General features: G+C 38.0%; 1 long non-coding RNA gene across 3 annotated transcripts in view; it reads right to left on the reverse strand.

The window, feature by feature from the left end:
* LOC140613963 (uncharacterized) overlaps positions 1 to 24,472 on the reverse strand; it is a 62,721-nt gene extending 38,249 nt beyond the window's left edge. For all 3 annotated transcript variants that reach the window (XR_012014884.1, XR_012014883.1, XR_012014882.1), the window contains exons 1-2: positions 24,413 to 24,472; positions 23,779 to 23,859 (exon numbers count right to left, since the gene is read on the reverse strand). This is a non-coding gene — a long non-coding RNA (uncharacterized lncRNA). The remainder of the gene's footprint in view (positions 1 to 23,778; positions 23,860 to 24,412) is intronic.
* Between the last annotated feature and the right edge of the window lie 1,669 nt (positions 24,473 to 26,141).

Raw genomic sequence — 26,141 nt, forward strand, 5'->3', positions numbered from 1 at the left:
ATGATATTTTACTGTATGAATGTACCACAATTAGACACAATATTGATGTACAGTTCTTTTTGTCTTTAGCCTTACTAGTATCCAGTGAAAGTATCCTTTTGCAAAGTTACTTAGATCAATTTCTGTTTTGTCTTACCCAATTAAATGTAGCTAAGTCATTTATTTGTAACATGGTTAGATTCACTTGTGATAGTCTACATTTTATCTTGGATTTCCTTGACATCTTGGGTTCATTTTTTAAATTTGCGTGTAGTAGACTTTTGTGGTACACAGTTCTATGGGATCTGACAAACGCATACAACCATATGTCTATGACCACAATATCATACAAAACAATTCTACCTATCCAAAAATTCTTTGTGCTACTCATTTGTAGTCAACCACCCTCATCACTCCCAACCCCTAGAATGACAGACCTTTTTAAGGTGTCTATAATTTTCCTATTGAGAACATAATATGAATGGAATAATTCAATGTGTAGTGTTGGGTGTCACTTCTTTCACTTAATAAAATACACTTAAGATTCTTTCATGTTGGATGAATCATTAGTTCCTGTCTTTTTATTGCTGAATGATATTCTACTGCATGGATGTACCAGATTATTTTTTTCCCTATCGAAGGACACCTGGATTGTTTTTAGTTTTTGGCAATTATGAATAAAGCTAGCATAAACATTTGCATACAGGTTTTATGTGAACATATGTTTTTATTTCACTGGGTAGATACATAGGAGTGCAGTTGCTAGGACAAATGATAAGTGTATATTTAGTGTTATGTGAAACAATCAAACTCTTTTCCATAGTGACTATGCCATTTTCCATGTCTATCAGTAATGTGTGTTTCAATTGTTTTGAATCTTTGCAAGCAGTATGTATTGTTAGTTTATCTTTTGTTTTTGTTCTTAGCTATTCCATGAGATGTATAATAACATCTCATTGTGGCTTTAATTTATGTTTTCCAGATCTCTGGTGATGTAGAACATCTTTTTATGTGCTTATTTGCTATCCATGTATCTTCTTTGGTGAGGTGTTCAGTTCTGCTCATTTTTTTGTTGGGTTGTTTGTTTACTTATTGTTGAATTTGAGAGTTCTTTATATATTTTAGATAGCAGTCCTTTGTGAGGTATGTAACTTGAAACTATTTTCTCCATTGTATAGTTTGTCCTTTAAGTTCCTTAATAATGCCTTTTACAGAGAAAATTTTTAAATTTTGATATTAAATTTTTTCTTTTATGGATCCTGCTTTTAGAGTTGTATTTAAAAACTCTCCACTAGGTTCTCTTACATCAATCGCCTAAGAGTCATGCTGTAAAAAGCAACAAACTTTCCTCTTCTCCTCCATCTGCCCAGCAGTCATAAAGCAACAACCATATGTGAATGCATCTCCATCTGTACTGGCCAGGCTGGTGTCCTGATGAGAGCTCTATTGCCCAGAACATGGCATCCAGACCAATGGTCAGATGCCAAGTAACAAGACCATTGCAGGAGGAGATGACTCCTTCAACATCTTCTTCAGTGAGTCAGATGCTGGCAAGCATGTACCCAGGGCAGTGTCTGTAGACCTGAAACCCAGAGTCATTGATGAAGTTCACAATGGCACCTACCACCAGCTTTTCCACCCTCAGCAGCTCATCGCAGGCAAGAAAGATGCTGCCAATAACTATGCCTAAGGACACTATACCATTGACAAAGAGATCATTGACCTTGTCTTGGAATGAATTTGTTAAGTGGCCAGTGAGTACACAGGTCTTCAGGGCTTCTTGGTTTTCCACAGTTTTGAAGGGGGAACTGGTTCCAGGTTCACCTCTCTGCTGATGGAACATCTTTGTCAGTTATGGCAAGAAGTCCAAGTTGGAGTTCTTCATTTACTCTGTCCCCCAGATTTCCACAGCTGTAGCTAAGCCCTACAACTCCATCCTCACCACCCACAGCACCCTGGAACACTGAGATTGTGCCTTAATGACAGACAATGAGGCCATCTATGACATATATCATAGAAACATTGATATTGAATGCCCAACCTACACTAACCTAAGTAGGTTGATAGGTTAAATTGTGTCCTCCATCACTACTTCCCTAAGATTTGATGGAGCCCTGAATGTTGATCTAACAGACCTCCAGACCAACCTAGTGCTCTATCCCCACTTCTAGTTTCTTCTGGTCATATATATTCCTGTCATTTCTGCTGAGAAAGCCTACCATGAACAGCTTTCTGTAGGAGAAATCACTGATGCATGCTTTGAGCCAGTCAGCCAAATGGTGAAATGTGCCCCTTGCCATGGTAAATACATGGCTTGCTGCCTGTGGCACCATAGTGACATGGTCCTAAAGATGTCAGCACTGCCATTGCCACCATCAGGACCAAACATACCATCCACTTTGTAGACTGGTGCTCCACTGTGCTTCAAAGTTGGCATTAATTACTAGCCTCCGACTGTGGTACCTGGTAGAGACCTGGCCAAAGTATGCAAGCTGTGTGTATACTGAGCAACAGCACAGCCATTGCTGAGGCATAGGCTAACCTGGACCATAAGTTTGACCTGATATATGCCAAGCATGCCTTTGTTCAGTGGTATGTAAGAAGGGCATGAATGAAGAGAGTTTTCTGAGGCCCATGAGGACATGGCTGCCCTTGAGAAGGATTATAAGGAGGTTGGAGTGGTATCTGTTGAAGAAGAGGGTGAAGAAGAAGGAGAGGAATACTAAAGTTAAAAATGTTACAAAGGTGCTGATTTTAAGGGAAGTTTATTCTGTTTTAAACATTGAAAAGTTGTGCTCTGATCAGTTAATTTGTATGTAGCAGTGTATACTCTTATACACAGTTACTGACCTGTGCTTTATAATAATACTTTATTATCCGAGCTGTCCATTTATCTGTGGGCTTGAATAAAGTATTCCCTGTCTTAAATTAAAAAAAAAATAGATAAAAAATTAAAACTCTGTTAAACCAAGATCATGTGGATTTTAGGTTATGATGTCCCTGGAAGTCATAAAGTTTTACTATTACTGTTTACATTTAGGCCTAAATCAATTTTGCATTTATTTTTATATAAGGTTTGTAAAATTTAGGTCAAAGTTTGTGTATGTATATCCAATTGTTTGGCACCATTTATTGAGACTATTATTCTTTCTCCATTAAATTGACTTTGTACCTTTGTCAAAAACCCCTTAACTATATTTATATAGGCCTATTTTGGGGGTTCTTTCTTTAGTTCCATTGATCTATGTATCTGTCCTTTTGCCAACACCACGATAGTTTGGTTATCATAGTTCTACAGTTAAGTCTTAAAGTTATATAGTGTGAGTTCCTCAACTTGTTCTTTTTTAAAGTTATTTTGGTTAATCAGTTCCATTGTTTTTATACTTACATTTTTAAATCATCTTTGGAATATCTATATAAAAGCCTCCAGAGTTTTGATTGGAATTACATTGGAACTATTAACCAAATGGGAGAAATGGACATTTTAAAAATATCACATCTTTCACATAAACATGGTATATCTCTTTATTTAGATCTTCTTTTATGAATGTCTTGTATTTTTTAGCATAAAGATCCTGCATATAACTGTTACATTTGTACATAAGTTTTGGGTTTTTTGTTTGTTTGTTTGTTTTTGGTGCTATCATGAGTAGTAATTTTTTATTTTAAATTCCAATTATTCACTGTTAATATATAGAAATATAATTGAGTTTTGCTTACTTACCTGTTTCCTGAAAAAATCTATTACAGTTTTAAGAAGTTGGGGTTTTTGGGGGGAGGAGGTAGGTATTTTGATATTTTTTACATAAGAAATCTTGGGATTCATGACTATGACACTTTTCTTTCTTTCCGGTTTGTATACTTTCTTTTTTCCTTTATTAACTTACTGGCTGAGACTTCTAGTACAGTGTTAAATACGAGTGGTGGGATAGGACATTTTTTATTTGTTCCTGATCTGAGAATGAAAATATTAAGTTTTTCACCATTAAATATGATTTTAGCTTAGGGTTTATGCAAGTGTCCAGTATCAAGTTATGTAAGTTTTCTTCATATCCAAGATTAGAGTCTTTATCATAAGTGATGTTTAATTTTGTTCAGTGCCTTTTCTGCATCTATTGAGATAATCACAATTTTTTTCTTTAGTTTGTTAATGTGGTAAATCAAATTTGCATTCTAGACATAAGCCCCACTTGGTTGTGATGTGTTTTTACTTTTATGAATTGCAATATTTTATTTATTAATATGTTGCATCTATTTTTCATGAGAGACCTTGGTCTCTAGTTTTCCTTTCTTGTAATATCTTTGTCTAGTGTTGGAATTAGGGTAATGTTGAACTCATAAAATGGATTAGGAAGTATTTCCTTCTCGTCTGTTTTCTGTATGACATTGTGTAAAAATGATATTATTTCATCCTCAACTATTTCATTGAATTTACTAGTGACACTATCTGGGCCAGGAATTTTTGTTAATTGTTTGTTGTAAGGCTCTTAACCAACACTTTAATTTCTTTAATAAACAGGACTCTTTCATTGATCTATTTTTTTTTTTTTGATAACTTGTGTCTTTCAAGAATTTGACAATTTCACCTTCGATGTCAAATGTATGGGCATAGGATTTTTCATAGTATTCCCTAGTGTCTTGGGGTTTTTGTTTTTTATTTTTTAATGCCTGTGGGGTCTATAGTAATGTCCCCTCTTTCATTCCTGAAATCAATAATTTTTACCTTCTTTTTATTGGTCACATTAGCTAAAGATTTATCAATTTCATTGATATTTAATAAAGCAGCTTTGGTTTTGTTGATTTTTCCCTGTTCTTCTGTTTTCAAATTCATTGATTTATGCTCTTTATTAGTTCCTTCCTTCTGTTTGCTCTGAGTTGGTATTTAATCTTCCTTCTCTAGTTTAAGGTGGAAACTTAGATTAGTAGTTTGAGATTTTTATTCTTTTCTAATAAAAGCTTTTAATGACATAAAATTTCCTTTGAGTACTACTTTAGCTGCATTCCCTAAATTTTGTTAGGTTGTATTTTCATTTTCATTCAGTTCAAAATCAATGATTTATAGCAAAACCTAAACTACCAATTCTAATCCAAGAAGTAGGACACTTAAATTGCAAAAAAGGGGATCATAAATTTGATAAGAAGCCTACCAGAAGGACACCTAGGTGGCTCAGTAGTTAAGCGTCTGCCTTTGGCTCAGGGCGTGATCCTGGAGTGCCAGGATCGAGTCCCATATCGGGCTCCTCACAGGGAGCCTGCTTCTCCCTCTGCTATGTCTCTACCTCTCTCTATGTCTCTCATGAATAAATAAATAAAATCTTAAAAAAAAAAAAAGAAATCTGCCAGATAGTTTCAAAGCTGAGCTCTATCAAATTTTAATAATCGGATAATTTTAATATTATGAAAATTATTCTGGACCATTTCAGAGGGGGGATATGCTTAAAATTCTTTTTGTAAGACGAGTATAACCTCAGCAAAAACTTTATGAAACTTTATAAAATGATAGAGGGAAAAAAATAAACGTACTAAAGACCATCTCCTTTATCTCAAGACAATTATAAAAATATTATATAAAATATTACCTATTGGAGTCCAGCAGTATATGAAAAGAATAATGTATTATGACCAAGTAGGATTTATTCTAGGAATACAAAGGTGGTTTTGTATCTGATATTTATGAATTTAATTGATTAATAAAAGAAAAATAGTATGATAATTTTAGTAAGTTTCAAACTTTTAATTAGCTATTTTTTAAATTTTTTTCTTTTTTTTTTTTAAAGATCTTATTTATTTATTCATGAGAGACAGAGAGAGGCAGAGACATGGGCAGAGGGAGAAGCAGGCTCCATGCAGGGAGCCCAACGTGGGAATCGATCCTGGGTCTCCAGGATCACGCCCTGGGCTGAAGGCGGCGCTAAACCTCTGAGCCGCCTGGGCTGCCCAATTAGCAGCTATTTCTAATAAAAATTATGGCTAAAGCTAGGAATATAAGGAACTCTTTAAGAATAAAATTATTTAATAGAAATTAACACCAACATCACTCTTAAAGTGTTAACACTAAACCTTTTCCCATTAAAATGAATTCTGTCTTGGAAGTTATAGTAAATTCAAAATGATGGATAAAGAAGATGTGGTATATATGTACAATGGAATATTACTCAGCCATTAGAAATGATGAATACGGGCAGCCCCGGTGGCTCAGTGGTTTAGCGCTGCCTTCAGCCCAGGGCGGGATCCTGGAGAACCGGGTTGAGTCCCACATCGGGCTCCCTGCATGGAGCCTGTTTCTCCCTCTGCCTGTGTCTCTGCCTCTCTCTGTGTCTCTCATGAATGAATAAATAAAATTAAAAAAAAAAAAAAAAAACGATGACTACCCACCATTTGCTTCGATGTGGGTGGAACTGGAGGGTATTATGCTGAGTGAAGTAAGTCAATCGGAGAAGGACAAACATTATATGGTTTCACTCATATGGGGAATATAAAAAATAGTGAAAGGGATTATAGGGAAAAGGAGAGAAAATGAGTGGGAAAAATCAGAGAGGGTGACAAAACATAAGAGACTCCCAACTTTGGGAGATGAACAAGGGGTAGTGGAAGGGGAGGTGGGTGGGGGATAGGGTGACTGGGTGATGAGCACTGAGGGCAGCACTTGATGGGATAAGCACTGGGTGTTATATTTTGGTAAATCGAACTCCAATAAAAATATACATATAACAAATAAGTAAATATTACAAAAATAAAAGCTACATTTGTTGATAATATTGCACATATAAAAAAAGAGGTTAGTAAAAACTATTTTAGTAAATAATTTTTTACTGAAAAAGTATAGTCTTTTTTAATAAATAGTGCTGGCACAACTGGCAATCCATTTAGAAAAAATAGGTCGACTTCTTTATAAAATATAAAACTATTAAATGGGTGAAAGACAAAAATGAAAAATAAAATTTAAAAATCTTGAAATAGGGATCCCTGGGTGGCGCAGCGGTTTAGCGCCTGCCTTTGGCCCAGGGCGCGATCCTGGAGACCCAGGATCAAATCCCACGTCAGGCTCCCGGTGCATGGAGCCTGCTTCTCCCTCTGCCTGTGTCTCTGCCTCTCTTTCTCTCACTGTGTGCCTATCATAAATAAATAAAAATTAAAAAAATAAAAAAAATAAAAATCTTGAAATATAAGAGATTCTATGTGTAACCTTGGTTTGGGCTACCATTTTAACCAAGACAGTAAACCCAGATAGATATGGTTAAATATTTACATTTATTTACATAAATACAAACTATATTAGTAGATAAACAGTGGATAGGAAAGTGCAAAAGGGGAAGAATTCTGTTTAAAAATGATCTAAGGGGATCCCTGGGTGGCGCAGCAGTTTAGCGCCTGCCTTTGGCCCAGGGCGCTATCCTGGAGACCTGGGACCGAATCCCACGTCGGGCTCCCGGTGCATGGGGCCTGCTTCTCCCTCTGCCTATGTCTCTGCCTCTCTCTCTCTCTCTCTCTCTCTCTCTCTGTGACTATCATAAATAAAAAATTTTAAAAAATGATCTAAGAAGGCAGCCCCTGGTGGTTCAGAGGTTTAGTGCCGCCTTCATCCCAGGGCCTGATCCTGGAGACCTTGGATCGGGTCCCGAGTCGCGCTCCCTGTATGGAGCCTGCTTCTCTCCCTGCCTGTGTCTCTGCCTCTCTCTCTCTCTGTCTCTCATGAATGAATAAATAAAATATTTTTTAAAAAATGATCTAAGAAACTCTAATATGTTTGTGTCTGAATATAATTATATATGCATACAGAAAGTTCTGAAAAATATATATGCAGTTGTTCCATTGGTTATGTGGGGGATAGAGAGAAAGAACTTGGGAGTTGCAGATAATACAAAAGTAAAATATCACATAAAATGTGGTCATGATAAAAAATAGTACATAGGATTTGTTAAAGTTACATATTTGTATGTAAACACATAAATATATGTATTAAGAGGTCAAGAAACTTTTGTTAATGTATACCTCAGAAATTCGGATTTCATGTGATTTTTTCATCATCTTCTTTATACTTTTGTATGTTGCTCCATCTTTTCATCATGAACATGTATTATTAAATCAGAAACATAAAGCAGTTTCACTGTGAGAAATAAAAACAAAGCAAAATGTACTCACCAATTCAAATGAATTTATCCTTAACTTTGAAATCCAAGTGAGAAGACAGTTGTGTTTCTGAATGTAGGGAAGACACACAGGACAGAGTGGGAGAAGGATTCAGAACAGTTCTGAGCTAAGAAAAAGACACACCTGGAAATGGACCTAGAAGCAGTGAAAAGCAGTTTTTGGTTTAGTCTTAGTCTTGGCATTGGGGTCCAAGCAAATGCTACAAGAAAACTGTTAGACTCTAAGTCCCAAATGAGACTTAAGTCGGCATTTCATTTCTCTATCTTCAACAGAAGAAAAGCAAAGCCCAAACATCCCACTTCTGGGCTGAAGAACAAATTTTTTTCAATTTACTCTTTAGTTTTTAGACAAAATGTGACTCAGGAGGAGAAACCAGAAGACAAAATATTTTCTCCGCACTGGAGGAGGAAAGAAGGATTTAAACTAGTTTTCAACCTGTCACAGAATGAAATAACTGATTTCAGACTCTGTTTTTCCAGTAGAACCAGCGCCATCAGTGAGAAAGACTCTCTCTGTTCCCTAGAGAATGTGTTAAAGAAAAGTTCTGCAACCATTGTTGCATTGAGATGATTTTCAAAGAAATTCACAAGAAAGGAAAATTACAGCATTCTGTTCTCTAGGTGATAAAGACCGCATCCCTAGCCTGAACCCTGGCTTTGGAATCAGGTGCTCAGAAAGCATGATTTTTATCTGAAACCTATTTTCACGTATCAAGTTAACTTATGCAAGCCTTTCATTCTCTTTCTTAGTTTTTTCATCTATAAAGTGGGAGTGCCTATGATAATATAATGAAGAAAAGAATACTTGATTTATATCAGACCATAATTCAAATGCAAGCATAATCATGAAAATGCTGATTTGAATAGGTGAAGTATACAAATGCCACAAACAAAGGAGGTTCAATAAATTTGGGTTTGTTTGTTGGTTTTTTTTTTTTTTTTGGTCCTCCACAGCCATAATTATAAGCTACTTGTGATCACTGAGGAGGCCTGTCAGAGTAAATAGCAGAGATTTTAAAAGCAGAGTCTTTAGTCTTGAAAAAACAAAACAACAACAAAAAAAAGAAAAACAGAACAATGTCAGAGGTCAGCTACTCCAGTGTGCTCATTGTAGTTGAGACAACTAAAAAGGTCTGAGTGGTGAAGTGAGTAGATCGAGGTAGCATAGCTTCTCAGTGATAGTTTTGGGACAAATATCCCCTTGACTCTCTACCTAGTGTCCTCACAATGAAAGAGGACTCACTCTTCAGTAAGAAGCATTCTTTTGCAAGATGCCAATTTATAAAAGCTTTCTTGACCACTCCCAACTACTTCCCTATCCATGGAAATGACGTCTTTCATAATCCTGCTGTTCCCTGTATATTCCTTTAATAGTGTACCTTAAAGATTGTTGCTTTGATCTGTCTTTTCTACTAGTCTGATAGTTCTTTAAAGGCAGGAGCCATGATGTTTATTTTCTTCCTTTCTTTGTCCCTTCTTCTCTCCTTCTCCCTCTCCTCTCCCCTCCCCTCCCTTCCCCTCCCCTCCCTTCTCTTTATCTTTCTTTCATCTTTCCTTCTTCCAGATTACCTCATTCTTTGCTTAAGACCTTTCACGGATTGAATGAGACCCACCCACATTATGGCAGGTAATCTGCTTTACTCATTGTCTACTTATTTAAATGTTAATGACATCTAAGATATACTTTCACAGCAACATCTACAGCTGGTGTTTGACCAAAAGCATGGGCACCATAGACTTGCCAAACTGATAATAGAATTAACCATCACAAATGATAATGAAAGAGAAGGAGATTGTAGTCAGAAAGTCAGATACTTGCATTAGTGTGTTTGGAGCTAGAATAGCATGACAGAGTGGAGTGATCATGGATGTGGATAACTAGGATGAAGGGGAGGTCATCAGAGATGTGAAGGCAAAAAAATTGAGAGTTCAGCATAATGACTGGATTCATCTACTGAAACAATGAAGTCATCTAAGATCTTATCAGATGAGATAGAGAGGAAGAATTTGAGCCCAGCCTAAGTATTTTGTAATGATAGATAATAATCAGGAAGAAGAAAGATGACCAAGAGAGAAGAGAGAGGGCAATATAGTCAAAAGGCCTGAGCCTCAGTGAAGAGGATTTGAGCTGTCATCTCTACCACTGGGTGGCCTTAAGCAAATTACTTTATCCCTGTGTGCCTATGCTTTTTTTTTTTTTAATCTAGCAAATATTCTAATCTTTTTTTTAATATTCTAATCTTTTTACATTCAAGGAGTGTTGTAGGAATCAAGTATGGTGGTAAATGGAAGAGCAGTTTGAAAAACTAAAAGGCTGCCTAAATGATTAGAGAGAAGATAGGATCTCTTGAGAATAATTATGAAGCACTAAAATATATCTCCAAACAAAGTTAAGGAATGCCTGGTTTTGATTCAAAAGAATTGTAGGAGCCTTCAGGATGACTCCTTGAATAATACTCACCTCCTGGCATTCATACTCCTATGTAGGACCCTACCACATTTGGTAGGACTGACTTATAGGACACATATAAGTGATGGCATGTGACTTCCACTAGGCATAGCCAGTGGAAGCACTGTGGCTTTCACTTCTTGGATCACTTGTTCTGGCAGAAGCCAAATTCCATGTCATGAATCATGACAGCCCTAGGTAGGGACCTATGTGCAAGAAACCAAGGCCTCCTGCCAATAGTCATGTGAGTGAGTCATACTGGAAGGAAATCTTTTCATACCAGTTAAGCTTTAAAAAGTGCAGCCTTAGCCAGTATCTTGACTGCAAGATAGGAAATCCGAGCCAGAAACACCCATCTAAGCTGCTCTTGAATTCCTGACCAACAGTAATTGTGAGTGAAAATGTTTATTGTTTTAAGCTACTAAAGCTTTAAAGTAATTTGTTATGTAGTGATAAATAAATAATATAAAAGGTATTTGTTTCAACTAATCTTAAGTTTCTTCTTTATTCATGCTTTCTACCTGTGTGTAGAAATGAAAGTAGATTTTTTTAAATGCATACTCATGGAAGTCAGGAGGCATTTCTTTGTTCTGAGGCAATGGGTGAGTCTCTTTTGCTCCTTAGGATTTTGGTTTGCCCAGTTGTAAAATGAAAGGTGGTCCTAACATCCTCTTGGCCCTGATTAGCAGCCAGTTCTGTGAGCAACTTCTTGAATGAGATAGTTGGCTTACAAAATACATGATTTTACTATGATGATGATGCCAAATTAAAATTCAACAGACCAATTTCATTGACCGAATTTTTACAAAACTATTTTTTAGAAGGAAAGCAGACTAGAGCAAGGCCAAGGAAATTTAGCTAGTGTGTAGGCATCATGTCCAGAAGCAGGAAAATTGCAAAATCAAAACAAACAAACAAGAAAACACCAAATCCCCTCTCCCTAAAAAACTCCAACCACCCCCCTAACAAACAAACAAACAAAAAACAAATAAAAAACCCGGAGACAATGTAGGCAATTCTAAATTCAATCTTTATAAGGAGGTTTTTCATGACATTCACCAAAAATGTGTTGCATACAGTTCTGCCTTAGTAATGTGTCTGGTTATATATTTATATGTTTCTGTTTCTTCTAGATTTGTTTTGCTTTATAAAAAAATATTACATTTTGCTAAATTAAATTTTTGGAGTTTCTTCTATGACTGTCTCTCCAATAACTAAATGATTTGAAAATTGAAAAATATATATATAGTCGAGTAGGCTTCTCCAGTATTTTAGATACCTATAATCTTCACACAGTGATTTTTTTCAGCCATGATTAAAATCTCTCAACTTATTCCATTTTTTCCATTTTAAAAAGTAGGAGATTCAGTCATATTAAGAATAGTTAAATTGGCTTGATTATTTTTTTAAAGATTTTATTTATTCATTAGAATACACAGAGAGGAGAAAGAGAGGCAGAGACACAGGCGGAGGGAGAAGCAGGCTCCATGCAGGGAGCCTGACATAGGACTCGATCCTGGGTCTCCAGGATCAGACCCTGGGCTGAAGGCAGCGCTAAACCGCTGAGCCACCAGGGCTGCCCTGGCTTGATTATTTTTATCCTCTGACCTAGGCTTCCAAACTTTTTCCCATTGGCTTTAACCTTCTGGGACATGCTTGTAGGCAAAACTGACCTGGTTAGGGTGACATCATTTAGCTAGTTGGTGTTCCTGAGAGTAGCAAGTCTATATCATGCTCTATTAACTTTCTTAGTTACAGCTTAGGTAGTTCTTCTTCTCCCAATGTATCTTTCCCTATTGTCCTTGTCACAGAATATGTGTATTCATCATTAATCTATACAATTTATCCCAAGCTTTGTCTCATTTGTTTTGAGAGTTGTGTAAGCATGTGCTCTTGATAGTCATTTACTGATTATATCATATGTATCTTATATGCCTCCTCTCTTTCCTTAGCACTGCCACCTCCAGACCTTCTACCTCCTGCTTACCAACCCACCACAGAACACACATTTCCTACTGCCTGTAGCCAACCAGTTTTCCTCAGGTTGCTGGGCCCTCCCTCTTGGCAGCTGCTGTGCAACCAGGCTAACCAAGGGCATGTCTGGTCGCTTGTCTCCTTCTACCACATCTAGACTTTAATGAGTTGTCATACAACAGGCATGGGAACTGGGCAAGTGAGCCAGGTTTCACAATCTAGAAGTCCCAGGTAGAGGGATGGGTGATGGGTAGTAGTGGTTATCTACCTACAGGATGAAATTTGACCAATAAGAAACATGTGATGGCAGGGAGCCCACCAATAAAATTTCTTCTCATCTCACCCACCCTTCGACTGGGTCAGCCACAGCTACTGCCCTGGAGATGCCCTTGCAAGGTTACTTACTTATCTCTTCCAGGCCCCTTATGAGGCAGTGACCAGAAAACTCATGCATCAACTTGTCCTGTTTTTTTCTTCTCCCTCCCTCACTTCTCTTTGTGTTCTCTTTGTCCTGGGATTTTACCTCCAAGATAAAGATTTAGCTCTTAATATTGGCCTCAGATTCTGCTTTCTAGGGAACCTGGGCTAAAACACTGACTAGCTACCAGTATTGTCTTTTGTAATAACACATGTTTACTCCTTTCCTATATTTCTGCTCAAAACACACATATAGACTTTGGGGAATATGCCTGCCTATATAGATCTATATTAAACTTTTACCAGTGTGTGTGTGTGTGTGTGTGTGTATACACACACACAGAAGATTTAATTTCCCTTCTATAATTAGAGATAAATGAGCTGCTACACTGAACTTCTTGCTGGTTCTTGAATATTTCAGGCACATTCCCACCTTTATACTTGCTTTTCCTTCTGCCTGAACTATTGACCCAGATATATACATCCCTTTACCTCCTTCCAGTCTATGCTCAGTGAGTTTTCCCTGATCCTTATATTTAAAATTATAGCACCATCCCCTCTTCTACCAACTTCCTTTCTCCACTCTTGCTTTATTTTTCTGTATAGCTCATTGCCATCTAACATATGTTTTACGCATTTACTTCATTTATCTGTGTCCCCCAACTAGAGTATGGGCAACGCAATAGGGACACAGTTTTTTTTTTTTTTTTTTTTTAGTGTATTTTCTTTGCTGCTCTATTTCCCAGTTCTTAGAACAGTGTCTGGCACATAAAAGTGCTTGATAAGTGTTTGTTAAATGGATGAATGAATTAATTGATATATTGATTGATAGTACATATTAAATAGCAAATGTATCAGCATTGACTCATTTAGTTCAATTTTAAGGAAGAACAAGATAATGTGTATCTCTAAAAGATGTAAATTGAGTTTACATGGTGATTGAGTGCATACAGTGAAAACAATCAAATTCATAGGGAAAACCCAGACCTTTATCATTAAGCAGGCACTAAGAATCTACTGTGCACCTATTCCAGATGAGATCCTGGGGAGATACAAATGAATATAAGACACGGTTCTTCTCTTCACAAAGCTTATCATTTTGCTTAAGAAAATAAATGTCATGAAATAATTAAAGAACTTTAAATTATTAAATTATGTGAGTTTGACTTTAAGTGCATTTGCAGTTAAGGAATGAGAGAGTAAAAAGACGTTAGAACTCTTACCTCTGGCTTTTCCACTCGAGTGCCCAACCTTTGACAACTGAGTTAGCTTTTTCCTAATCTCAGACTTCACCTATAAGGTTGGGATAGTCTTCTAGAGATAACCAAAAGGACTAAATGATACAATGCAAGTAAATTGCTTAGCACGCTGGAATTGTTCAATAAATATTTAATTATAATCTTTCATGATTATCACACTTTTTAAGAAGCTACATATAGATACCTCTCTAGAGAAGGTAAGGCTTGAAGAATAAATAGGACTGGAGCCAAAAAGAGAAAGTAGAGGTGGAGGAGATGAGGAGAAAAACAAATGTAGAAACATGAGGCAGGAATGCATATTGTATGTTGAAGGGAGCAATGTCCCCAGGTGAAGGAGTGGGGAAGAAAGTAGGGCAGGGGGAGATGTGTAGCCAGATTATATCCAAAAAACTTGGACTCTAAATATAGCTCTAATCACTGGGTTTTGAAGATCTCGGGAACGAAGAAAAGAGGGGAGAGAATACAGGTAGAATAAAGGGAAAGAAAAAGGAAAGATGGAAAAAAGTTGAGAAGCAAAACTAAAGCCTGGCCATTGGCCAGAAATAGCCTTCTCATGTGTAATATTCTCTTAGAATTTATTTAAAGCATTAAGATGAGAGGACAGTTCAGAGCACTGGATTAATTCCCTTTTCTCTCTCTCCCTCTCTTTCTCTCGCCCTTTTATTAAGAAAATAAAAGAGACTTTGAAATATTAAGCGATAGTGGGATTAGAACCTTCTCCTGCCGGCCCCAGTCTTTCCTCCCCTATTAATTTCCACTTGATTAGAATTCTTTTTGAAGTATTTAAATATGGACAATAGGAAATAGAAGGGTGAGTTATTGAATATCAGTTAGACAGTATTAATATAATCACAGCTCCCATTTTTTATATAGACACTTCATCTATATGTATAGTTTCCATTAGGAATAAAGTAGACACCCCTCTCCCCTACCTCAAGTAATTATGAGTTTTTTTAAACTATAATGAAACTCTTAAAAGTTAATAGCTGATTTGTAAATCCTCAGCTTAAAAATTTTTAATTTAAAAAATAAGTTTTAGAACTCTAGAAAACTGAGAATTATTTTTTCTTGCTTTCTTTTTTTTTAAAAACATGAGAGATTTGCCTAACACTAAACTCTTTTTAAAATTTTTATTGAGGTGTAATCAACATACAATATTATATTAGTTTCAAGTGTACACTATAATGATTTGACATTTGCATGCATTGTGAAATGGTCACCACAGTAAGTCTACTTACCATTTGTTACCTTACAAATTTGATACAATTTTATTGATTATATTTCCGATGTTGTACATTATATCCCCATGACTTCTATATTTCACAACTGGAAGTTTGTACTTCTTAGTCCCATTTACCCATTTTGCCATTTTGTCCCTCTTCCCCAAACTCTGTCTGTGGCAACCACCAATTTGTTCTCTGTGTCAATGAGTCTGGGTTTTGTTTTACTGTTTATTTGGGGTTTTGGGGTAGATTCCACATATAAATGAAATCCTATGGTATTTGTCTTTCTCTCTCTGACTTATTTTACTTAGTATAATACCCTCAAGGTCCATCCATGTTGTCACAAATGGCGAGATACTCTTTTTATGGCTGAGTGATATTCCACTGCATATATATATGTACTACATCTTTATCCATTTGTCTGTTGATGAACAGTTAGGTTGTTTTCATATCTTGGCTATTGTAGATAATGCTGCAATGAACATAGGGGTGCATATATTTTTTCAAATCAGTGTTTTTGTTTTCTTTGGATGAATACCTAGTAGTAGAGTCCTGGATCATACAGAAGTTTATTTTTTGTGGAACCTTCATACTGTTTTCTATAGTGGCTACTCCAATTTACATTTCCATCAACGTGTACAAGGGTTCCATTTTGTCCACATCCTCACCAACACTTGTTATTTCTTGTCTTTTTGATACTAGCCATTTGGAGTAGTGGGAGGTGCTATCTCATTGTGGTTTTGATTGTATTTCTCTGACGATTAGTGATGTTGAGCATCTTTTCATGTGCCTGATGGCCATCTATGTCTTCTTTGGAAAAAATGTCTATTCAGATCCACTGCCTATTTTTAATTGGATTATTTTGTTTTATTGAATTGTATGAGTTCTTTATAGATTAAGCTGTGTGAATTCTTTATATATTTTATATGTTAACCCATTATAGGATATATGACATGAAAATGCCTTCTACCATTCAGTAGGTTGCCTTTTCGTTTTGTTGATAGTTTCTTCCACTGTACAGAAGCTTTTTAAGAAGAAAATTACACGCAAATATCTCTGATGAACACAGATGCAAAAATTTAACAAACTATTAGCATACCAAATTTAACAATACATTAAAAGGATCACATACCATGAACAATGGGATTTATTCCAGGGATGCAAGATAAGTTTAATACCTGTGAATCAATCAATGTGATATGCCACAGTAACAGAATGAGCTATAAAAATCATATGATCGTATCAATAAGCACAGAAAAGCATTTGACAAAATTCAACATCCATTTATGATAAAAACTATCAACAAAGTGGGGATAGAGGGAACATAAGTCAGCATAGTAAAGGCCATATGTGACAACCCCATGGTATAGATCATATGCAACAGTGAAATGCCGAAAGCTTTTCCTCTAAAATCAGGAACAAGGCAAGGATGCCTATTCTCATTACTTTTATTCTATATAGCATTGAACTCCTGGCCATAACAATTAGGCAGGAAAAACAAATGAAAGGTATACAAATTGGAAAGGAGGAAGTAACACTGTCACTATTTGTAAATGACATGACACTATATAAAGAAAACCAAAAAGACTACAGGATCTAAGACTTCTATACAAAAAGCTGCTGTGCTTCTATATGTTAATAATGAACTATCAGAAAGAAAAATCAAGGAAATGATCCCACTTAAAATTTCATTGAAAAAAAAAATACCCAGAAATAAATTTAACCAAGGAGATAAAAGACCTATACAGTGAAAACTGTAAGACATAGATAAAAGAAATTAAAGAAAATACAAATAAATGGAAATATATCCTGTATAATACAGAATAGTAATCTAATATATATCTTTTGTATTGAAATAAAGGGACCAAAAATTAGTGAACATATTTTATATGTTTGATGCCTGTGCTTTTTGAGCAACAAACAACAAAAAAGAGAGTAAAATATAGGCAGTGTGCAATAATACTAGAGAATGCTTTAAATTAGAATCACCTGGAAAATTTCAGTCTTACACTCACCCTGTATGTGTGGAACTCAGTCAGTTGGATACTGTGCTAAGCTCATTGCATAAAGTAAGCAAAATGACTTTTGAACTTTCCTCCTTCTCCAAAACCAGTAATCAGCATTCTGACCATATTTGTGAAGGTCACATGCTTGATTTAATGCTCTGTTGTTGCCAATTGATACTCTTCATTTTTTAACAAGTGACTCCACATCTTCATTTTGCACAAGGCCCCACAAATTATGGGGTCCATGCAGGTCTACCTGGGGTCTACCCAGGTCTACCACTTGAGGGGCTAATTTTTCTGGAATGAGTTAAAGCTATAGATTTTTCTTTTCCTAATTCACCTGGGATTTCTTACATGCTGCCCTAGACTCCTGAATTTAAAATATATGGATCCTATTTTCAGACTCTATCCCCATGTTTTTTTTTCCCTTCAAGTGAGGCTATACATGACAGAACAGCACTCACTGTGATAATGCCAAAAACTCTCCCTTAGAATTCTGTTGTTCTTTTCTGTGAGTAGAAATCTCTAATTCTAGATGCCTGCTTGACTATTACCTACTGGCCACACCAGAAAAGAGGGTTTGAAAATCCTGCTGGATCTTTGTATAACTCAGGAGGGAGTGTTTGCAATTGCCAACAGTCAACACCATAAACTGTTGTAAGACAAGTAAGCATGGATGGCCTCCTGGATGTGTCCATCAGCATCCTGAGAGCTGTGGCAAAAGGCCCTGGGATCCATCTCATCAAATCTTCAGAATAGATGAGGAAGTAGAAGTTTGGGAATAGGAAAGGAGTCACCCTAGGTTGATGTTGTTGATTTACAGACAAGGAGAACTGGAATTGGCTTCTAGGTCCCATCGAATTTCCTGTGCTTCCTTACCACCCATTTTGGAGCCTTAGATATATAGAGCAAATCTGATACTCCTGTAATGGGGAGTGGGTTGGAAACCAACAGTACTGAAGTAATGCTAGATCCAATGCTTTCTGTCCTGAACAAGTATTCATGGAGATTCAAATGGGACCTGGATGCTGGAATCATAGAAACATGTATGTTCACCTTCCTATGTAGCAGGCTCTAGGCATTACCTAGTCATGGAGATAGCCCATAATGGAATATTACAGTTAAATGGCTTCTCTCTGGAAGTCAATGGTCAAAAAGAGATCTTTTAATCCTGTAAGGCCCACATAAATCACACTTTGGCTTTAATGATGGCCCTGATTACCCAAGCCCTCACCACGGTAGGTTCCACCAGCATGTGGTATATGTAGCACATGGCCCAGAAGTTGACTATAACACTATTGAGTTGTTAATCCATTGTTGACCTGTCTGTGCTAATTTTTGCCCAAGCTTATATTGGGGTAAGCAACCATTTCTTCCATGTCTTCTGAGTCTGAGCAAGTATTCTTGTTAACCAATTCATCCATAGAAATTCCATGAAACAGTGGGTAAGAGAAGGGCATGAGTGAAAAACAGCCTGGGTCTACTGATGTTGCTCCCCATCTCACCCCCATCACACACCTGTACACATGCACACTTGGAAGCAATTAGGTACTGATATACAGAATCTTAGGTCTTACCTATGCTACATTCTCCTGGAGTCCAAAAGTGAGAGAGAAAAGGATAGAAGAATTACAAGTGTGTTGTAACAACCCCCAGACCATTCCATTGCACCTGTTCTGGTTCTGCCTTAAGCAGGCAGGAAATCTCAGCTTCTGGCCATGCTGAGTAAAGCAAACTAATAAAATCCCTCCCATATCCCTGCTCCCTGTTGTCTCCAGGTTGCTTTAAGATAACCCGTCTTTGGACTGAATTCATATTTTTTGTCTTTTAAATTGTGATTGCTGAAAGGGCCTGAACTTCTACATTTAGTTAAAGCTGGAAATTCACTTTCATTGAATCCTAATTGAGAGAGAGGCCCCAAAGACAACAGACCACAGACAGGAAAATGAAAAGAGAAAAAGAAAATACATGAAAGAATGGCTGTAGATTTTTTTGTTTTGTTTTTGTAAAAGATTTTGAAAGCCAAAGAATAAGATAAGGTAGAAAATTCTATGCAACAACCACACAGCTGGAGAAAAGGAAGGCACAAAATGGAATTGTTCCTTCTTTGGTTTTCTCAATACAAAATAGAAAAAAAAAAACTTGAATGAGAAAAGCAGAATTTCCTCAAAACCTCTCATGATATAAAATCAGTTGGTGAGGAATATGACTAGCTTGGAGCTAGGGGAAAAAATGATTTCTGAAATGCATGTTTAGAGAGGGTTTTTTTTAATGCAATAAAAATGGAAAAGAATTTGGGGGTGGGCAGGGGGAGGCCTTCCCACAAGAGCAGTGCTTCTGTCTTCAGGGTCTGGGCAAAGATGCCTTGCCCCATCCTTACAGTAGCCCATTACCAGGCCTCTCTCCTTCACATTATTCTCGAGCAACCTTATCAGACACAAGCATCGCCTCAGATGCTGTGACTGGAGTTAGAGCTCAATAGCACCTTGAACCATCAGAGCAATCTCAGCTTTTAAGAAAAGGTCTCCACAAGGAGATGCGTGAGAGAATTTGCCTGTGGCTATGCGCGTTCTTTAATAGTGAGCTTTCCTCTGCCAGCCCTTGCTGCAGAGCCTGTGGAGAGATGAGAAGTCGCTTTATTTATCACAGGGCTCTTCCGAGTGCCTGTTAGGCAATGATCATATTATTTATTACCAGGTGTGCAGTGCTGGTGGGGGCAGGGTGGGAAATGATTTCTTTAATGGGCCTTTGGCAGATGCAGGGCTTGGGAGATTGGGGGCGGGGGGAAGGGGAGGAAGAGAGTGGGAGCTCTCTTGAAGGGGTTTACTGTGCTTTTTAAAGGGAATGCATCATAGCCTGAACGGAAAAACATTATAGTAAATATATGTTATACAAGATTAATTATGTTAATTTAGGAGTAAAGTGGAAAAGAAATGTGTTCTTCAAGTATCTGCAGTCACCTCACCTAGATCTTGTGGAAAGTTTGAGACAGGCTTTTAACTTTTAGCATCTCTACTCTATCCTGCCATCCCTCAATCCTACAAAAGCAGGACTCTTCTTGTTGGAGAACTGTCAGGGCCAGAGACTAATTTTCCAAAAGTCAAGAAGACCCAGATCTAGGGACATGATCAAGAATATCAGGCTCTCAAAGGCTCACTCTCTGGACAAGTTCTTAATTTAAAGCAATCAGCCAGTATGTTTCCCTCCAATATATAAATAATACCAAGACTGACTAAACAATAGAAACTTTGGAGTTTTGTAGAAAAAGGCTTTGTCAAAATCCCTTGAAAGTTGATCAGGCTCACTGAAGAACTCAGGATGGGGGCTCTGGATCAGCAGACTTCCCTGGGCAGGGCAAGAGGAGGGTGGCAGGGTGGTGTTGAGTTCTGGGTGGAGCTGCCAGGGCAGTGTCTACTTCTGCTTATTCTATACTAGTTGTGTGGCCCTCTAGACACTGTTTTCTCCCAAAGGTCCACCTACTCCCAGTCCCTCAGCTGGAGAGAGGATAACTGAGTCAAGAAAGTTGTTACTGAAAATCCTATTACCCACCTTTAGCAGCTAAAGGCAATGGATTTCCTAAAGTGAGAGCCTTCCTCCCTCCATCTAGCCTCCCACCCCTACTGTGAGTGGTGCAGCTGGAAGAGATATGCACTGATCAGGATCAGGATCAGCTGCAAAATACCGATGGATGCCCAACTACAGTGACTTGGAAAAGGAGCAAGTCTGTCATATGAAGTTTGAAGGTTGGCATCTAGGACTGTTGTTGCTAGTGCTCTGCAATCCTTAGAGCACTAAGGATAGAGGTTTCTACCCTTCGGGATTGTCTCATGATTGCAGAATTATCATTGTACCTCTGTCTGGCAAACACATCAGAGTAACAGGGAGGAAGCAAGAAGAAGGAAGAAGGAGAAGTAATAAAGGGAAAAGGAGAAGAGGGAAGAAAAAGGTTAATGGGTGAAGAGGCTCATATAGAAAGGTATATGCCCAGCAAGTCCGTCCCCCTTTTGAGGCTCTTACCAGAAGCACACTACTTAGAAATTCCAGTCCTAAGGGAGTCTTCCCTCATTAACTTCAGCTTATATATGGCACTTACCAGAACATCATATGGCTACACCTATTCATTAAGGGACTTGGAAATCTTTTTGGCTTGGTTTGGTTTTTAAGCCAGGCACAGACTCAGTCCCAACAAAATCATGCTGCTGTTCAGTTAGAAGGCAAGCATGGATATTAGGTAACAATGAACCACTGGCCATAAAACAGAGATCCTAGACCTGAGGGACAAACCTAGGCCCATGTAATCTGGAAAGTAAAGGCTCCTGGATAGATGAGGATCATCTCTTCTGGGAGATCTAGAACATCTTTGGCTACCCCAGGACTAAGATCCCAGAGGCAGGTCCCCCATGGGTGAGGCTAGAGCTCCATGACAGATAAAAAAACCTCAGTCCTTCTTGACACCAAGTCAGGCCATTAGGACCCTACCTTGCCCTCTCTGTGATAAGTCTAATGGAACTTGCCCAGCCTTTTCCCCACATTGTTATCCTGGCATAGACCATCTGGCCACTGTAGGGCTTGCTCTTGCTATACCAGCCCAGGCTCATGCTATGTGACCCTATTTCCAGAAACAAGTTATCTTGAAAGCCTACCTTTAGGAAAATTATCCTCCTGGCTGTCTTTCAGCTATTTCCACCTAAGTCTCAGGTCTATCTTTGCTCTATACCTATCTAGCTCCAGTAGTTTCCTAGATTTCATGGTCTTGTGGGACTTGCTACTGTTTACATTCTGTCCTGAAATCCAGGTTCCAGAGTTATATCGCTAACCTTGTTTTCTGTGTCTGAATCCTCACCTTGTACCTGAGGGCCCTAATCTTGTTCCATGATGCCTGGTCTATTCGTTCGTTCGTTCATTCATTCATTCATTCATTCATTCATGAGAGACACACACAGAAAGAGGCAGAGACATAGGCAGAGAGAGAAGCAGGCTCCCTGCAAGGAGCCCGATGTGGGACTTGATCCCGGGTCCTGAGATCACGCCCAGAGCCAATGGCAGATGCTTAACCACTGACCCACCCAGGCATCCTGGTGCCATCCTGGTGCCTGGTCTTTGAGCCTTTTTTCCCCAGCGCCTAACCCCTGCCCTAATCCAGTCCTAGTCAGTCCCTGGGGTGGGGGCTATCCAACATCAAAACATGAATATCTGTGCTCTTTCTTACTGCTTCTCCAGACTCTAAATACCACACCTTCCCAATGGCACCACTTGGAATTCCCTGATGTCTGTCCTAGCTTGGGTAGTTACTGCTACCTGCCTTTAGACTCCCTTAATGCCACACTCTAGTCAAATGCTTTTTTTTTTTTTCTTTTTTTTAAGCAGGCTCCATGCAGGGAGCCCGATGTGGGACTCGATCCCGGGACCCCACGATCACACCCTGGACCAAAGGCAGACGCTTAACCGCTGAGCCACCCAGGTATCCCTCAAATGCTTTTTATATTACTAAGGGACTCTTTCTGTTTGGCCCATCATGATATGTCTAAGAGCTCTCTAGGACCTGGCTCATTCTAGCCTGGTGACTGACTTCTGATAAAGAATCAGATTCTGCTGGTAAGGGTTTGATGATCCCCTGAGATAGGGCAGTGGCTGCTCATACGAGCCATTTTTGGCTATACCCACTTCCAACTAGCTGTGCATATCCTGGCACCACCAAGTGCCTGTAAAGTCCTGTTAATTATGGGCCCTTTCTACCAACAGATCCTCCAGTATTTAGTTTGTAGTGTTCTGGACCATCCTCATCAGGAAAGGGGCTGTTGGCTTTGAGCTCCTCAGAAGGGTTCAGTTCTGATCTGATGAGCACCTTCTCAGAAGAATATTAGGTAAGAACCAAAAACTGATAAATGGCCAAAAACTGATATATATAAACGTGTATATGAAAAATGCTAAAAAATCAGCATTGTGTATAAAAACTTTGCATTTCTATCGATAATAATAGAAGTTATTTTCCCTCAGGCCCATCATCCCTATATTATAAACTGAAAAAAAAGTCTCCACCACATCTGAGATCTTATATGATTATACCTGACTTAAGCTCTCTATAAGAAGTTAATACTTTAGACAAGTCTTTGAACTTGAAATATCCAAATTGTGCCGTTATATCTGTTTCATTGTTCACTAAATTTCCTGAGGAGACCAAGATTCTCTATTGGCTGACAAAGCAGATAACATAGACTTGAGGATTAACTTGTCAAACACAGAAATCTGGAAAATGCTGAGAAAACTTAAGTATCAAATAACATTGTTATCTTCATGTAAAATTAGTTATTAAGCACTTACTTAAATATAATACCTTGCACATGTGTGGTACTTTACATGACTCCTTTCTGGCCATTGTATTATTTGATCCTTAGCATAACCCTAAAACACAGATCAGTCATATTAGTTCTATCTCCCTCACAGTGGAGGAAGCTGAGACTTCAGGAGGTTATGAGTTACATGCTCAAAGTTGGGAATCAGCAGAAGTTAGGGACCAAACTGTGGGGAGGTACAGAGGGAGTGTGTTCAGGAAACTCCAGGCCTCCCCTTAACTCTGGCCTGTCTCTTTAGGCTCCTATGGAATCTGGGGAAACATGAGAAAGCTCACCAATGTGGTCAAGATTTAGAACTCTCATCTTTAAAAAAAAAAAATTAAATTTGCCAACATATAGTATAACACCCAGTGCTCATTTCATCATGTGCTCTCCTTAGTGCCCATCACCCAGTTACCCCTCCCCCCCACCCACCTCCCCTTCTGCAACCCTTTGTTTCCCAGAGTTAGGAGTCTCTCATAGTTTGTCTTCCTCTCTAATTTTTCCCCACTCAGTTTCCCCCCTTATAGTCCCTTTCACTATTTCTTATATTCCACATATGAGTGAAACCATATGATAATTGTCTTTCCCTGATTGACTATTATCTTAACTCACTTCCTCACTTGTGCTTTCAGATCATGAGGTGTACAAATTCCAAAGGTGACCATTCTGTTTCCATTGGTGACCACAGTTTTCAGATTTATGTGGTAACTGCTAAGATCTAACTGGTGCGACCCCAATGTTCTCTTTCTACTCTGAAAACATTCAATAAGGATTCAGCAATGTGGGCCCCACAATTATTCTTCCCCTGTGACTTAAGAATGATATATATGTTTTTAAAGATTTTATTTATTTATTTGAGAGAAAGAGAGATAGCACAAGCCGAAAGAGAGGCAGAGGGAGAGAAAGAAGCAGACTTCTCACTGAATGGGGAGCCCAATGTGGGGCTTGATCCCAGGACCCTTAAAATCATGACCTGAGCTAAAGGCAGATGCTTAACCAACTGAGCCACCCAGGCACCCCAGAATGATATATTCTAATTCACAGTTGAGGATACAGAATTTCAGTGATTTGGGAAAACCTCTAGCACCTCCTTAAGTTGCCTTCATTTTTTCCAGCTTTTGTTTATTTTTTTGTTGAAGGCTAATTAACATATGTTAGTTTCAGGTGTACAACATAGTGATTTGATAGCTATATACATTAGAAAATGATCACTAGTATACGTTGTTTCCGTCTTTCACCATAGAAACATATTGCAATATTATTGACTACATTCCTTGTGCTGTATATTACCTCCCTATGACTATTTATTTCCAATTGGAATATTGTACTTTTTAATATCCTTCACCTGTTTCATTCATCCCCTCATACTCCTCCCTGGGCAACCAGAAGTTTGCTCTCTGTATCTATGAGTCTGTTTTTGTTTTGTTTTTTTCTTCTTATCTATAATTATTTATTTTTTATTAAAGTATAATTAACACCCATGTGAGTTTCAGATGCATAACATTGATTCAACAATTCCATACATTACTCAGTACTCACCACGAATAAGTAGTCACCCATCTGTTACCAAAGGATGTTATTATAATATTCTTGACTATCTCTTCAATTGCTTTCTGATGAAAGTGATCCCTACATAGCTTGAGCATTGTGATATAAAGGTAGAAAACTATGAACAGAAAGACAGCTCCTTGTATTTTGATATGTCTCTTCTTTGACAAATGTTCAAGATGTTCAGGTGTTGAAATGTGCAGTTTCATACAGTGGGCCTTGAAAATGGAACCCCATGATTCCAGTGAACAAGGAGAGTCTCAGTGGTTGCTGCCCAAGAATGTGAGCCCTCAAAATACCCACTCGTCGTAGGTAAGAGGGTAGAAATCTTGAGAGAGGGCTGTTTGCATTCATAGCATCAGCTCAGTCAGGGGCCAAGCTATAGCTATAAGAAAAGTATTAGAAAAGTAAGAAAAGTATTGTAAGAAAAGTATTGTAATCCCAGGACCAGTCCCAAGAATGCATGTTACCACAGCTTAGTTGAGGACCCTAAAGTGGAATGGTGATTCAGTCGTGTTAGAATCCATCCTGGCACCTGATTTAGCCCCTCCCTACCTTGGAGAGAGGCAACTTCCATCTTTGCTGGATTCATGGTAGGCCCACATCCTGAAGCACAGCTTTATGAAAAATCAAGCAAAGATTGAGCATAAAATCAAGTTCTTGGGAGTACTACCAGAATTACCTCAATTGCCCACATCATAGCCCACTTCAATTTCTATTTTCTGAATAAACTTGAGTTTCTGAACACTTGAAGATAATCATATATAGTTCAGATAAAATAAGCAATTTATACGAATAATA

The sequence above is a fragment of the Canis lupus genome, chromosome 22 (assembly GCF_048164855.1).
Source record: "Canis lupus baileyi chromosome 22, mCanLup2.hap1, whole genome shotgun sequence".
NCBI lineage: Eukaryota > Metazoa > Chordata > Mammalia > Carnivora > Canidae > Canis > Canis lupus.